The 15,815-nt window shown below is 56.0% G+C and overlaps 1 long non-coding RNA gene across 1 annotated transcript; it reads right to left on the bottom strand.

The window, feature by feature from the left end:
- Positions 1-11,311: 11,311 nt before the first annotated feature.
- Positions 11,312-15,578, bottom strand: LOC144674480 (uncharacterized). The gene is made up of 3 exons (XR_013574567.1): positions 15,552-15,578; positions 12,426-12,482; positions 11,312-11,377 (listed from the first exon to the last, which is right to left on the bottom strand). It is a non-coding gene; the product is annotated as an uncharacterized LOC144674480 (long non-coding RNA).
- Positions 15,579-15,815: the final 237 nt, after the last annotated feature.

Genomic DNA, 15,815 nt, shown 5'->3' with positions numbered 1-15,815 from the left:
CCCTACACCCCGCCCTATCTCTGTCGCCTCCTCCAGCCCCTACAAACCTCCCTATCTCTGTAAACTCCTCCAGCCCCTACAACCCACCGAATCTCTGTATCCTTCTCAAACCCCAACAACCCTCCCTATATCGGTAACCTCCTCCAGCCCAGACAACTCTTTCTGTTTCTGTAACCTCCTCCATCCCCCTACAACCCTCCCTATCGCTGTAACCTCCTACAGCCACTAGAACCCTCCCTATCTCTGTAACCTCCTCCAGCCCCTACAACCCTCCCTATTTCTGTAACCTCCTCCAGCCCCTACAACCCTCCCTATTTCTGTAACCTCCTCCAGCCCCCACAAACCTCCATATCTCTGTAACCTCCTCCAGCGCCCACAACCCTCCCTATCTCTGTAAACTCCTCCAGGACACACAATCCTCCATATCTCTGTAACCTCCTCCAGCCCCCACAAACCTCCCTATCTCAGTAACCTCCTCCAGTCCCCACAACCCTCCCTATCTCTGTAAATTCCTTCATCCGCTTCAACCCTCCCTATCTCTGTTACCTCTTCCAGTCCCTACAACCCTCTATCTCTGTAGCCTCCTCCAGCCACTACAACTCTCCCTATCCCTGTAACCTCCTACAGCCACTACAACCCTCCCTATCTCTGTAACCTCCTCCAGCCCCTACAACCCTCCCTATCCCTGTAACCTCCTCCAGCCCCTACAACCCTCCCTATCTCTGTAACCTCCTCCAGCCCCTACAACCCTCCCTATCTCTGTAAACTCCCCCAGCCCCTTCACGCCTCCCTATCTCTATAACCTCCGCCAGCCCCTACAATCCTCCCTATCTCCGTAACATCCTCTAGCCTCCTACTACCCTGCCTATGCATATAAACTCCTCCAATACCAACAACCCTTCCTATCTCTGTAACCTCCTCCAGCCCTTACAACCCTCCCTATCTCTGTAACCGCCTCCAGACCCTACTACCCTCCCTATCTCTGTAACCTCCTCAAGCCCCTACAATCCTTCCTCTATCTGTAACCTCCTCCAGCTCCTACAACCCTCCCTATCTCCGTAACCTCCTCCAGTCCCCTACTACCCGCCCTATCCCTGTAATCTCCTCCAATACCTACAACTCTCCCCATCTCTGTAACCACCTCCATCCGCTACAAACCTCCCTATCTCTGTAACCTCCTCCAGCCCCCTACAACACTCCCTATCTCTGTAACCTCCTCCAGCCCCTACAACCCTCCCTATCTCTGTAACCTCCTCCAACCTCCACAACCCTCCTATCTCTGTAACCCCCTCGAGCCCCTGCGGCCCTCCCTATCTCTGTAACATCCTGCAGCCCCTACACCCCTCCCTATCTCTGTAACCTCCTCCAGCCCCTACAGCCCTCCCTATCTCTGTAACCTCCTCCAGCCCCTACAGCCCTCCCTATCTTTGTAACCTCCTCTGGCCCCTCCAACCCTCCCTATCTCTGTAACCTCCTCCGGCCCCCACAACCCTCCCTATCTCTGTAACCTCCTCCGTCCCCTCCAACCCTCCCTATCTCTGTAACCTCCTCCGGCCCCAACAACTCTCCCTATCTCTGTAACCTCCTCCAGCCTCTACAACCCTCCCTATCTGTGTTACCTCCTCCAGCCCCAACAACTCTGCCTATCCCTGTAACCTCCTCCAGCCCCTACAACCCTTCCTCTCTCTGTAACCTCCTCCAGCCCCTACAACCCTCCCTATCTCTGTAACCACCTCCAGCCCCTACACCCCTCCCTATCTCTGTAACCAACTCCAGCCCCTACAACCCTCCCTATCTCTGTAACCTCCTCCCTATCTCTGTAACCACCTCCAGCCCCTACAACCCTCCCTATCTCTGTAACCAACTCCAGCCCTTACACCCCTCCCTATCTCTGTAACCTCCTCCCTATCTCTATAATCCCCCTACAACCTTCCAAGTCCTCTGCGCTCCTCCAATTCCAATCTGTGAATCATCATCTGATATTAATAACACTGCCATTGGCAGTCTTGACCCTGTTCTCCATCATTCCCTCCCTCCCTCTCCCTCCTTTTAACTCCCTCCTCATAAACCTCCCTGTTTGACCGAGTCCTTGTTCCCCTGTTCTGATATCTCTGTAACTGCTGTGGGGCGATGCTGTGGATGTAAATCCCTCCTGTGGGGTGAGAGGCTTGGGCTGTTGGGTGACGAGTCCGTTGCGCTGTGAATGAAATCCGCTGTTGTAGCTGCCTCCTCAGGGGAGACAGGGAGGGTGAGGGCCAGTGCCCGGTCCGAAGCCACTGAGCTCAGCGTCCGTTCACCTCCTCCAGCAGTTTTTTCAATGCGGGAACGGTGAGCCAATCTCCTCTCCTGGCTCACCCGATTCCAGAACCGTTGCAGCCCCCGAAGGAGGCCCTTCGGCCCATCCCGTCTTCACCGGCTCTCTCAATGAGCAGCTTACCTGGTGACCTATTCCACCCACCCCAGCTCCTCCCCGTGAGTCTGCAGACTCTTCCTTTCCAGATGGCACTCGAATTCCCTCTTCTCTGTCCTGCTCCCCCCTTCACAGGTGGTGGGTGTCGCTGGCTAGGCCCAGACTTCATTGCCCATCTTCAGAGGGGCATTTAAGCACCAACCACATCGTTGTGGGGCCTGGAGTCACGTGTAGGCCAGACTGGGTAAGGACGGCAGATTCCCTTCCCCCTAAAGGGGGTATTTAGTGCACCTGATGGTTCTTTACAGCAATCGACAATGGTTTCATGGTCATCGTCACCCTATAAACTCCAGGTTTTTATTGAATTCAAATTTTAACATCTCCTGGGGTGCGTTTCGAACCTGGGAGCCCAGAGCATCACCCTGGGTCTCCAGGTTACTAACCGAGTGACTATACCATTAATGCCACCACCACCTCCCCCTGTCTCGATTGACCCTGTCTCCCCCACACTCTCAGACAGTGCGTTCCCGATCCTAACCATTCGATTGACCCTGTCTCCCCCACACTCTCAGACAGTGCGTTCCAGATCCTAACCACTCGAGTGACCCTGTCTCCCCCACACTCTCAGACAGCGCATTCCAGATCCTAACCACTCGAGTGACCCTGTCTCCACCACACTCTCAGACAGTGCGTTCCAGATCCTAACCACTCGATTGACCCTGTCTCCCCCACACTCTCAGACAGTGCGTTCCAGATCCTAACCACTCGATTGACCCTGTCTCCCCCACACTCTCAGACAGTGCGTTCCAGACCCTAACCACTCGATTGACCCTGTCTCCCCCACACTCTCAGACAGTGCGTTCCAGATCCTAACCACTCGATTGACCCTGTCTCCACCACACTCTCAGACAGTGCGTTCCAGATCCTAACCACTCGATTGACCCTGTCTCCCCCACACTCTCAGACAATCCGTTCCAGATCCTAACCACTCGATTGACCCTGTCTCCCCCACACTCTCACTCAGTCCATTCCAGACCCTAACCACTCGCTGTGTGAAAAGGTTTCTCCTCTTGTCGCCGTTGCTTCTTTCCCCAATCACATTCAATCTGTGTCCCTCTGATTCCCGATCCCACCGCCAATGGGAACATTTTCTCCCGATCGACTCTGTCCAGACCCCTCATGATTTTGAACACCTCGATCCAATCTCCTCTCAACCTTCTCTTCTCTGAGGAGAACAGTCCCAGCTTCTCCAATCTCTCCACGTCACTGAAGTTCCTCATCCCTGGAACCATTCTCGTGAATCTTTCCCGCACTCTCTCTCTAAAGCCTTCACATCCTTCCTAAAGCATGGAGCCCTGAACTGGACACAGTACTCCAGTTGAGGCTGAACCAGTGTTTTATTCGGGTTTAACACAACCTCCTCTCTCTTGTACTCTACGCCTCTTATTAATAAAGCCCAGGATACTGTCTGCTTTATGAACATCTCTCTCCACCTGTCCTGCCACCTCTCATGACTGACACACATAAGCCCCTTCTGCCCCTGTGCCCCGTTTAAAATGACACCCTCTATCTGACATTGTCTCCTCCCCACGGAGAAAGATCACTTCCCATTTCTGTGTTTTGAAGTCCTCCTGACCCTGATTGTTAAGTAAATTGACCGAAAGCCCTTGGGATCTCCAGCGCACTCCGAAGCACACACCCCACCTTCCTACCCCCACTCCCACCCCCCACCCCCCACCCCCAGCCCGTATCCGGGTCACCAGTGTGACTCCCGGACCAACATTCACTTTTCCCACATGGAGCGGGAAAGGACCAGATGGAATCGGCGCGACTTTCATTTCTCTCGGTGACTTTAATGTGGGTCTTGTGACCAAAAACAACAGGTATCGTCCCGAGCTCCCGCGCGTGTGTGTGTGTGTGTGTGTGTGTGTGTGTGTGGGGCGGAGAGCAGAGGAACAGGTCGACCATTCCCCAGAGGGTTTGCGTTGAAGCAGACGTGAGGCGGAGAGCTCGTTGTGTTTTATGATCGGTCCGGGCGCTACACGTAGAGTCACCATCACCCCAAACATCAGAAACGGTTCGCTCCTATCTTATGTCAGCTCTGTGAACCCAGCAGCATTTCAGCGTCCTCTGTGTCCATGTTTGTGTGTACGTGTGTGTGTGTGTGACTGTAAGTGTGTGTGTGTGTGACTGTGTGTGTGTGTGTGTGGGTGGGTGTGGGTGTGAGTGTGTATGAATGTGTGAGTGTGTGTATGTATGTGTGTGCATCTGTAAGTGTGTGAGTGTGTGCATATGTGCATGTGTACGAATGTGCATGTGTATGAATGTGTGAGCGTGCGCGTGTATACAAATGTGTGTGTGTATATGTGAGTGTGTGTGTGTGTATTTGAGTGTGTGTGTGAGCATGTGTGTGCGTGAGAGTGTATCGGAGTGTGTGCCTGTGTATGAGCGTGTGTGCGCGTGAGTGCATGTGTGTGTATGTGAGTGTGTTTGTGTGTGAATGTGCGTGTGTCGTGAGTGTGTGTGTGTGAGAGAGTGTGTGTGTGTGTGTATGAGTGTGTTTGTGCGTGTTTGTGTGTGAATGTGCGTGTGTGATCAGTGTGTGCGTGTTTGTGTGTTTGAGAGAGTGTATGTGTGTGTGTGTGTGTGACTGTCTGTGTGTCTGTCTTGCTCCAGCCTGTCCATCTACCTGCTTTTCTTGGCCCATATGCCTATCTCTATGATGCTACCTCTGTGTGTCTGTGTTTGCTCTGCAGCTTTGCCTGATGCCCACTGACCCATTCCCCCTGATCCCTCCTGCTGTTGCTTGATGCCCTACACTGGGACATTGTAGATGGTCTGTTGGGTAACAGTGTAGGCTGGAGGCAGCTCGTTGACTGGGTAACTTGTGGAAGCACAGGCCTGTGGAGGAGGAGGGGGAGCCTGGACCACGATCATCGTCTGAAAAACACAACACAGAGAATCCAGCAAAGACAAAACATGGGCCAAGTCAAACTGACAGCACTGAGCATCCGTCTACAAGGGAGAGACTGACACTCCGACAGTGTGGCACTCCCACAGTACTGACCCTCTGACAGTGCAGCACTCCCTCAGTACTGACCCTCCGACAGTGCGGCACTCCCTCAGTACTGACCCTCCGACAGTGCGGCACTCCCTCAGTACTGGCCCTCCGACAGTGCGGCGCTCCCTCAGTACTGACCCTCCGACAGTGCGGCACTCCCTCAGTACTGGCCCTCCAACAGTGCAGCACTCCCTCAGCACTGACCCTCCGAAAGTGCAGCACTCCCTCCGTACTGACCCTCCGACAGTGCAGCACTCCCTCAGTACTGACCCTCCGACAGTGCAGCACTCCCTCAGTACTGACCCTCCGACAGTGCAGCACTCCCTCAGTACTGACCCTCCGACAGTGCAGCACTCCCTCAGTACTGACCCTCCGACAGTGCGGCGCTCCCTCAGCACTGACCCTCCGACAGTGCGGCGCTCCCTCAGCACTGACCCTCTGACAGTGCGGCACTCCCTCAGTACTGACCCTCCGACAGTGCGGCACTCCCTCAGCACTGACCCTCCGACAGTGCGGCACTCCCTCAGTACTGTCCCTCCGACAGTGCGGCACTCCCTCAGTACTGACCCTCCGACAGTGCGGCACTCCCTCAGTACTGATCCTCCGACAGTGCGGCACTCCATCAGTACTGACCCTCCGACAGTGCGGCACTCCCTCAGTACTGACCCTCCGACAGTGCGGCACTCCCTCAGCGCTGACCCTCTGACAGTCACATGTGTAGTGGTCCCTTCCCTGTAATGCCCCGGTGCGCTCCGATGGTGACTCACCCCCGCTGGTTCCTCAGTACAGCAGCGCAGTTTCCTGCAGTTGATGATGGAGACCAGCACAGACATGGAGAGTGAGAAGAGGCAGTTGAGGAGGAGGACGATGATCAATATGGGGATCAGAGACTGGAAGACAGAAAACAGGGCGAGGAGGTGAATAGACTCAGCAACTGAGCCATTGGTAACATCGTCCGCAACCCCAAACAGTCCCTCTGAATACTGCTCCAGCCCCTACACCCCTCCCAATCCCTGTAACCTCCTCCAGCCCCTACACCCCTCCCAATCCCTGTAACCTCCTCCAGCCCCTACACCCCTCCCAATCCCTGTAACCTCCTCCAGCCCCTACACCCCTCCCAATCCCTGTAACCTCTTCCAGACCCTACACCCCTCCCAATCCCTGTAACCTCCTCCAGCCCCTACACCCCTCCCTATCTCTGTAACCTCCTCCAGTCACTACACCTCTCCCTATCTCTGTAACCTCCTCCAGTCACTACAACTCTCCCTATCCCTGTAACCTCCTCCAGCCCCTACAACCCTCCCTATCACTGTAACCTCCTCAAGATCCTACACCCCTCCCTATCTCTGTAACCTCCTCCAGCCCCTACACCCCTCCATCGCTGTAACATCCTCCAGCCGCTACACCCCTCCCTATCACTGTAACCTCCTCAAGACCCTACAACCCTCCCTATCTCTGTAACCCTCCTCCAGTCCCTACACCCCTCCCTATCTCTGTAACCTCCTCCAGCCCCTACACCCCTCCCTATCTCCGTTACCTCCTCCAGCCCCTACAACCCTCCCTATCTCTTTAACCTCCTCCAGCACCCACAACCCTCCCTATCTCTGTAACCTCCTCCAGCCCCTACAACACTCCCTATCTCTGTAACCTCCTCCAGCCCCTACAACTCTCCCTATCTCTGTAACCTCCTCCAGCCCCTACAACCCTCCCTATCTCTGTAACCTCCTCCAGCCCCTACAACCCTCCCTATCTCTGTAACCTCCTCCAGCCCCCACACCAATCCCTATCTCTGTAACCTCCTCCAGCCCCTACAACCCTCCCTATCTCTGTAACCTCCTCCAGCCCCTACAACCCTCCCTATCTCTGTAACCTCCTCCAGGACCTACACCCCTCCCTATCTCTGTAACCTCCTCCAGCCCCCACAACCCTCCCTATCTCTGTAACTTCCTCCAGCCCCTACAACCCTCCCTATCTCTGTAACCTCCTCCAGGACCTACACCCCTCCCTATCTCTGTAACCTCCTCCAGCCCCTACACCCCTCCCTATATCTGTTACCTCCTCCAGCCCCTACAACCCTCCCTATCTCTTTAACCTCCTCCAGCACCCACAACCCTCCCTATCTCTGTAACCTCCTCCAGCCCCTACAACACTCCCTATCTCTGTAACCTCCTCAAGCCCCTACAACCCTCCCTATCTCTGTAACCTCCTCCAGCCCCTACAACCCTCCCTATCTCTGTAACCTCCTCCAGCCCCTACGACCCTCCCTATCTCTGTAACCTCCTCCAGCCCCTACAACCCTCCCTATCTCTGTAACCTCCTCCAGGACCTACACCCCTCCCTATCTCTGTAACCTCCTCCAGCCCCCACAACCCTCCCTATCTCTGTAACTTCCTCCAGCCCCTACACCCTTCCCTATGTCTGCAACCTCCTCCAGCCCCTACAACCCTCCCTATCTCCGTAATCTCCTCCAGCCCCTACAACCCTCCCTATCTCCGTAACCTCCTCAAGCCCCTACAACCCTCCCTAACTCTGTAACCTCCTCCAGCCCCAACAACCCTCCCTATCTCTGTAACCTCCTCCAGCCCCTACACCCTTCCCTAACTATGTAACCTCATCCAGCCTCTACAACCCTCCCTATCTCTGTAACCTCCTCCAGCCCCTACACCCTTCCCTATCTCTGTAACCTCCTCTAGCCCCTACCACCCTCCCTATCTCTGTAACCTCCTCCAGCCCATACAACCCACCCTATCTCTGTAACTTCCTCCAGCTCCTACAGCTCTCCCTATCTCTGTAACCTCTTCCAACCCCTACAACCCTCCCTATCTCTATAACCTCCTCCACCTCATACACCCCTCCCAATCCCTGTAACCTCCTCTAGCCCCTACAACCCTCCCTATCTCTGTAACCTCCTCCAGCCCCTACAACCCTCCCTATCTCTGTAACCTCCTCCAGCCCCTACAACCCTCCCTATCTCTGTAACCTCCTCCACCCCCTACAACCCTCCCTATCTCTGTAACCTCCTACAACCCCTACAACCCTCCCTATCTCTGTAACCTCCTCCAGCCCCTACACCCCTCCCTATCTCTGTAACCTCCTCCAGCCCCTACACCCCTCCCTATCTCTGTAACCCCCTCCAGTCCCTACAACCCTCCCTATCTCTCTAACCTCCTCCAGCCCCTAAACCCCACCCTATCTCTGTAACCCTCTCCAGCCCCTCCAACCCTCCCTACCTCTGTAACCTCCTCCAGCCCCTACACCCGTCCCTATCTCTGTAACCTCCTCCAGCCCCTACAACTCTCCCTATCTCTGTAACCTCCTCCAGCTCCTACAACCCTCCCTATCTCTGTAACCTCCTCCAGTCCCTACAACCCTCCCTATCTCTGTAACCTCCTCCAGCCCCTACTACCCTCCCTATCTATGTACCCTCCTACGACCCTCCAAGATCTCTGCACTCCTCCAATTCCGGCCCCTTGACCATCACCCGATTTTAATCACTCCACTATTGGCGGCCGTGCCTTCAGCTGCCTGGGGCCCTGAGCTCTGGAATTCCCTCCCTAAACCTCTCCGCTTCCCTCTCTCTCTCACTCTCTCTCTCTCTCTCTGTCTCTCCTTCCTCCTTAAGGTGAATGTTTAGTTTGCTGCCCTATTGGATAATGTCCCTCAAGATGTGGTTTTGAAAAGGGACACAGCATTTACAGGGATGATGTCAGAAGGAGGTGGGATTACTGTGATGATGTCAGAAGGAGGTAGGATTACTGTGATGATGTCAGAAGGAGGTGGGTTTACTGTGATGATGTCAGAAGGAGGTAGGATTACTGTGATGATGTCAGAAGGAGGTGGGATTACTGTGATGATGTCAGATGATGTAGGATTACTGTGATGATGTCAGAACGAGGTGGGATTACTGTGATGATGTCAGAAGGAGGCGATTTTACTGGGGTGATGTCAGAAGGAGGTTCATTTACTGTGATGATGTCAGAAGGAGGCGATTTTACAGGGATGATGTCAGAAGGAGGCGGGATTACTGTGATGATGTTAGGAGGAGGCGGGGTTACTTTGATGATGTCAGAAGGAGGCGGGATTACTGTGATGATTTTAGAAGGAGGCGGGATTACTTTGATGATGTCAGAAGGAGGCAGAATTACTGTGATGATGTCAGAAGGAGGCGGGTTTACTGAGATGATGTTAGAAGGAGGCAGGTTTACATTTATGATGTCAGAAGGAGGCGGTATTATTGTGATGTCAGAAGGAGGCAATTTTACATGGATGATGTCAGAAGGAGGTGGGATTACTGTGATGAGGTCAGAAGAGGCGATTTCATTGTGATGATGTCAGAAGTAGGCGGGATTACTATGATGATGTCAGAAGGAGGCGGGTTTACTGAGATGTGTCAGAAGGCGGCGATTTTACTGGGATGATGTCAGAACTAGGTGGGATTACTGTGATGATGTCAGAAGGAAGCGGGATTACTGTGATGATGTCAGAAGGAGGTGGGATTACTGTGATGATGTCAGAAGGGGGCGGGAATATTATGATGATGTCAGAAGGAGGCAGGTTTACTGAGATGTGTCAGAAGTATGCAATTTTACTGGGATGATGTCAGAACTAGGCGGGATTACTGTGATGATGTCAGAAGGAGGCTGGATTACTGTGATGATGTCAGAAGGAGGCGGGATTACTGTGATGATGTCAGAAGGAGGCAATTTCACTGTGATGATATCAGAAGGAGGCGGGATTACTGTGATGGTGTCAGAAGGAGGCGGGATTACTGTGATGATGTCAGAAGAAGGCGGGATTACTGTGATGATGTCAGAAGGAGGCAGGATTACTATGATTATGTCAGAAGGAGGCGATTTCACTGTGATGATGTCAGAAGGAGGCGGGATTACAGTGATGATGTCAGAAGGATGCGGGATTACTTTTATGATGTCAGAAGGAGGCGGGGTTACTGTGATGATGTCAGAAGGAGACAGGATTACTGTGATGATGTCAGAAGGAGGCGGGATTGCTGTGATGATGTCAGAAGGAGGCAATTTCACTGTGATGATGCCAGAAGGAGACGCTTTTACTGGGATGATGTCAGAAGGAGGTGGGATTACTGTGATGATGTCAGAAGGAGGCGGGATTACTGTGATGATGTCAGAAGGAGGCGATTTCACTGTGATGATGTCATAAGGAGGCGTGATTACTGTGATGATGTCAGAAGGAGGCGATTTTACTCTGATGATGTCAGAAGGAGGCGCGATTACTGTGATGATGTCAGAAGGTGGCGGGTTTACTGAGATGATGTCAGACGGAGGCGGGGTTACTGTGATGATGTCAGACGGAGGCGGGGTTACTGTGATGATGTCAGAAGGAAGTGGGATTACTGGTTTGGTTCCCCACTCACCCGCCCGCCCGTCACGGTATCTAACATCCAATCAGAACCGTGGAGATCTCCGGGTTGTAACATTCGCCCTGTTACCTGGCAACACCTGGTCAATGACCCCGGGGGTTGGGAGGAGGGGCATCAACAGGAAGTGACTGGGGCCAGTGACGGGGTCGGAGGTGAATGTTGGGGATGGGGCGGAGCCGAGCCTGCAGTGCCACCCTCTGGAGCGAAGCTGGAACTGCGGGCGTGACCGAGCTTCCTGTTGACTGCAAATGGGGAGGGGGGAGGGGTGGTGTTGCCAGGGGTGGGCGTGGGGGGGTGACTGAGTAGTGGAGGGAGGGGGCGGTAATCAACACCCCCTGGATTTCAGCTCTTACCCCCACTGGCGAGCGGCCGCGTCCCTACTCACCTCCCAGTAGAAGAAGAAGCAGAAGAAGCCGTAGCAGGAGTAGAACTCGACCGAGATGGCGTAGAGGATGACGGCCGGGATACAGGCCAAGCCGTTGATGATGTTCATGATCAGGCAGCCAATGCTCTGCGAACGAGAGGGCCAGATTCTCAAACACCCCAACATCGATCAGAAACCACCCCCCGCCCCACACCCCATCACCTCGGAGCACCGCCACGCGCTCCCCCCGACCCACAATCGCCATGGGGGGCTTTCCCCACCCCCCACACTGTGGTCGCAGCTGTCGGGAATCCCATTAGCAGCACAGCAAGATCCCACACGCACAGCCCCCCCCCCCCACCGCCCCCCACCCCCACCCACCTCACAAGGACAGCGGAGGGTCCAGGCCCACCTGGAGAGGCCTGAATCAGAGGCCGCTCGGCCCATCAGTCTGGCGCTGGGTCTTCGGATAATCCACCCCCCAACTGGGTCCCCAAATCACCCTCCTCCCCATCTCCCATACCTCCCTCCCCCTGCAATTATTTACGCCCCCCACCCCTCCAAGTCTTTACGCAATCCCCCCATTCCGAGCGTGCCTATTGAATCCCCTCCCACCTCCCTTTTCAGGCAGCAGGTCTCCCCATCTCCACATCCCCGATCCGGCCATTCCCCCCGATTCCCTATCGACCTGCATCCCCTCCCTGGGTACCGACCCCGTCCCCCAACACACACCGCCACTCGAAACACTCCCCACCCACCCCAACCCCCCCCCCCCCCCAATTTACTCGATTCAAAACCCCTCCGGATGCCCCAATTCGACTTCCCTCCCTCCGCCACTTGACCACCCCCGCTCGAAGGGCAAAGGTCATCCCAGTGGTCACCCACCCTCACCCACCCTGCCCCTGCCCACCACCCCAGGCCGAGATGCCGAGGTTCCCGAGCCCCCCTCCTTCAAGCGCCGCCCTGCCCAGCCATCCCCTCCCCCCCCCACCCCCCATCGGCGGGATCGCACTGTACGTGGGTCGCCGCGGCGTCGGCTGGGACGTCGCGGAGAGATTCCCGCCCCCCACCACCACAACAGGAAGCCCCCTCCCATCACAAACTTCCCCCCCAGGGGGCCCGGCCTTAACCCGGAGCCCTCCGCGAACCTACCTCCCAACTCCTCCTCGGAGGGAGGGCAGATGCTTCAACTCACCATGGAGGACTTGGGGCAGTTCCGGACTCCCATAGCGAGCAGGCCCGCGACTGAGGACTGAGAGGAAATGGACAGGTCAGGTCAGCGTCAGGAGAGAGAGAGAGAGAGAGAGAGAGAGAGAGCGAGCGACACACACGGCTCGAGGAGCGCGAGGGGTGGGGTGGGGGGGTCAAAACATCCCGAGAGACAACGCGGGCGTCGACATGAGGTATTCCCGACGGAACGGGGGTCAGCGGCTGGAAAGAGGGAATGTGCAGGCGCGGGGAGGGGGAGGGGGTGGACATGCTATTTCAGGAAAGCCGGAGAGCAGGCCGGATGGGCCGAATGGCCTCCTCCCCCCTCGGCCCTGTAGAGATTCAGGGACACCGTGTGACTCCTGACCCCAACAGCCATGAGGTTGACTCCTAAAGGCCCCTCTGAACAAGGGCAGCTAGGGAGGGGTCAATCAATGCTGGGCTGGTCAGCAACACCCCAACCACCACACCCACACACACACTCTAGAGGAGGTTACAGAGATAGGGAGGGCTGTAGGGGCTGGAGGAGGTTACAGAGATAGGGAGGGCTGTAGGGACTGGAGGAGGTTACAGAGATAGGGAGGGGTGTAGGGGCTGGAGGAGGTTACAGAGCTAGGGAGGGGTGTAGGGGCTGGAGGAGGTTACAGAGATAGGGAGGGTTGTAGGGGCTGGAGGAGGTTACAGAGATAGGGAGGGTTGTAGGGGCTGGAGGGGGTTACAGGGATAGGGAGTATTGTTGGGGCTGGAGGGGGTTACAGAGATAGGGAGGGTTGTCGGGGCTGGAGGAGGTTACAGAGATAGGGAGGGTTGTAGGGGCTGGAGGATGTTACAGAGATAGGGGGGGTTGTAGGGGCTGGAGGAGGTTTCAGAGATAGGGAGGGTTGTCGGGGCTGGAGGAGGTTACAGAGATAGGGAGGGGTGAAGGGGCTGGAGGAGGTTACAGAGATAGGGAGGGGTGAAGGGGCTGGAGGAGGTTACAGAGATAGGGAGGGGTGTAGGGGCTGGAGGAGGTTACAGAGATAGGGAGGGTTGTAGGGGCTGGAGGAGGTTACAGAGATAGGGAGGGGTGTAGGGGCTGGAGGAGGTTACAGAGATAGGGAGGGTTGTAGAGGCTGGAGGAGGTTACAGAGATAGGGAGGGGTGTAGGGGCTGGAGGATGTTACAGAGATAGGGAGGGTTGTAGGGGCTGGAGGAGGTTACAGAGATAGGGACAGTTGTAGGGGCTGGAGGAGGTTACAGAGATAGGGAGAGTTGTAGGGGCTGGAGGAGGTTACAGAGATAGGGAAGGTTGTAGGGGCTGGAGGAGGGTTACAGAGATAGGGAGGTTTGTAGGGGTTGGAGGAGGTTTCAGAGATAGGGAGGGTTGTAGGGGCTGGAGGAGGTTACAGTGATAGGGAGGGTTGTCGGGGCTGGTGGCGGTTACAGAGATAGGGAGGGTTGTAGGGGCTGGAGGATGTTACAGAGATGGGGGGTGTAGGGGCTGGAGGAGGTTACAGAGATAGGGAGGGTTGTAGGGGCTGGAGGAGGTTACAGAGATAGGGAGGGTTGTAGGGGCTGGAGGAGGTTACAGAGATAGGGAGGGTTGTAGGGGCTGGAGGAGGTTACAGAGATAGGGAGGGTTGTAGGGGCTGGAGGAGGTTACAGAGATAGGGAGGGTTGTAGGGGCTGGAGGAGGTTACAGAGATAGGGGGGGGTGTAGGGGCTGGAGGAGGTTATAGAGATAGGGAGGGTTGTAGGGGCTGGAGGAGGTTACAGAGATAGGGAGGGTTGTAGGGGCTGGAGGAGGTTACAGAGATAGGGAGGGTTGTAGGGGCTGGAGGAGGTTACAGAGATAGGGAGGGTTGTAGGGGCTGGAGGAGGTTACAGAGATAGGGAGGGTTGTAGGGGCTGGAGGAGGTTACAGAGATAGGGAGGGTTGTAGGGGCTGGAGGATGTTACAGAGATAGGGAGGGTTGTAGGGGCTGGAGGATGTTACAGAGATAGGGAGGGTTGTTGGGGCTGGAGTAGGTTACAGAGATAGGGAGGGTTGTAGGGGCTGGAGGAGGTTACAGAGATAGGGAGGGTTGTAGGTGCTGGAGGAGGTTACAGAGATAGGGAGGGTTGTAGGGGCTGGAGGATGTTACAGAGATAGGGGGGGTTGTAGGGGCTGGAGGAGGTTACAGAGATAGGGAGGGTTGTCGGGGCTGGAGGAGGGTTACAGAGATAGGGAGGGTTGTAGGGGCTGGAGGAGGGTTACAGGGATAGGGAGGGTTGTAGGGCCTGGAGGAGGGTTACAGTTGTAGGGAGAGGTGTAGGGGCTGGATGAGGTTACAGAGATAGGGAGGGTTGTCGGGGCTGGAGGAGGGTTACAGAGATAGGGAGGGTTGTAGGGTCTGGAGGTGGTTACAGAGATAGGGAGGGTTGTAGGGGCTGGAGGAGGTTACAGAGATAGGGAGGGTTGTAGGGGCTGGAGGAGGTAGGGAGGGTTGTAGGGGACTGGAGGAGGTTACAGAGATAGGGAGGGTTGTAGGGGCTGGAGGAGGTTACAGAGATAGGGAGGGTTGTAGGGGCTGGAGGAGGTTACAGAGATAGGGAGGGTTGTAGGGTCTGGAGGTGGTTACAGAGATAGGGAGTGTTGAGCCTATGGAGGGATTTGGAGGTGAGTTTTGCAAATGGAGATGTTGCCGGGGCTGGGGGACAGCAGAGGTCCTCGAGCCGGGGGGGGGGTTTGGCCCATGTGATGAGGGGCTAAGTGAGGGACGGCCGTAGTTTGAGAGCAGCCTCAGGGTGAGGGGTCGGCCATTTGGACGGCGAGGAGGAGAAACCTCTTCCCTCGGAAGGTTGTGAATCTCTGGAACCCTCTCCCCGTCCCAGGGAGGGAGCCGCCCATCGGCGTAGGCCTCAGGCCTCTCAGTGAACCGCGAGGTGTGAGGAGGAGTGAGTGGGGGGGTACAGGGAGTGGTGGGGGGAGGTGGCGAATTGGAGTTGGCGCCCCAGGGCAACCACGGCCGTGCTGGGGGAGGACGGATCAGGCTAGTAGGGCCTAACAGTCAGGCCCGGCCTCCCGGCAGGGTCCTCGCGTGGGGCGCCTGTTGTGCCCGAACGTCACCACGGGCTCCGCGCTCCTACTCACAAAGAGGCCGGTCCACCAGGGCGTCCCGAGCATGATGACGAATCTGATGTACCACTTCGAGACCAGCACCACCAGGATGCCCACGGCCAAACTGATCAGGCCCGATGACCCCAGGCAGAACTGCGGAGAGACAAGGCCGGACGGCTGAGTGCTGTGTGTGTGTGTGTGTGTGTGTGTGTGTGTGTGGAGGAGGAGGAGGCCCCATCCTGAGCGCCGCTTCACCCCACTTCATCCCCCACCCCGTTCCCCGCCACCCGGAACCTT

This window comes from Cetorhinus maximus, unplaced genomic scaffold, assembly GCF_964194155.1.
Source record: "Cetorhinus maximus unplaced genomic scaffold, sCetMax3.hap1.1 HAP1_SCAFFOLD_677, whole genome shotgun sequence".
NCBI lineage: Eukaryota > Metazoa > Chordata > Chondrichthyes > Lamniformes > Cetorhinidae > Cetorhinus > Cetorhinus maximus.
This window is presented reverse-complemented; position numbering and strand designations above follow the sequence as displayed.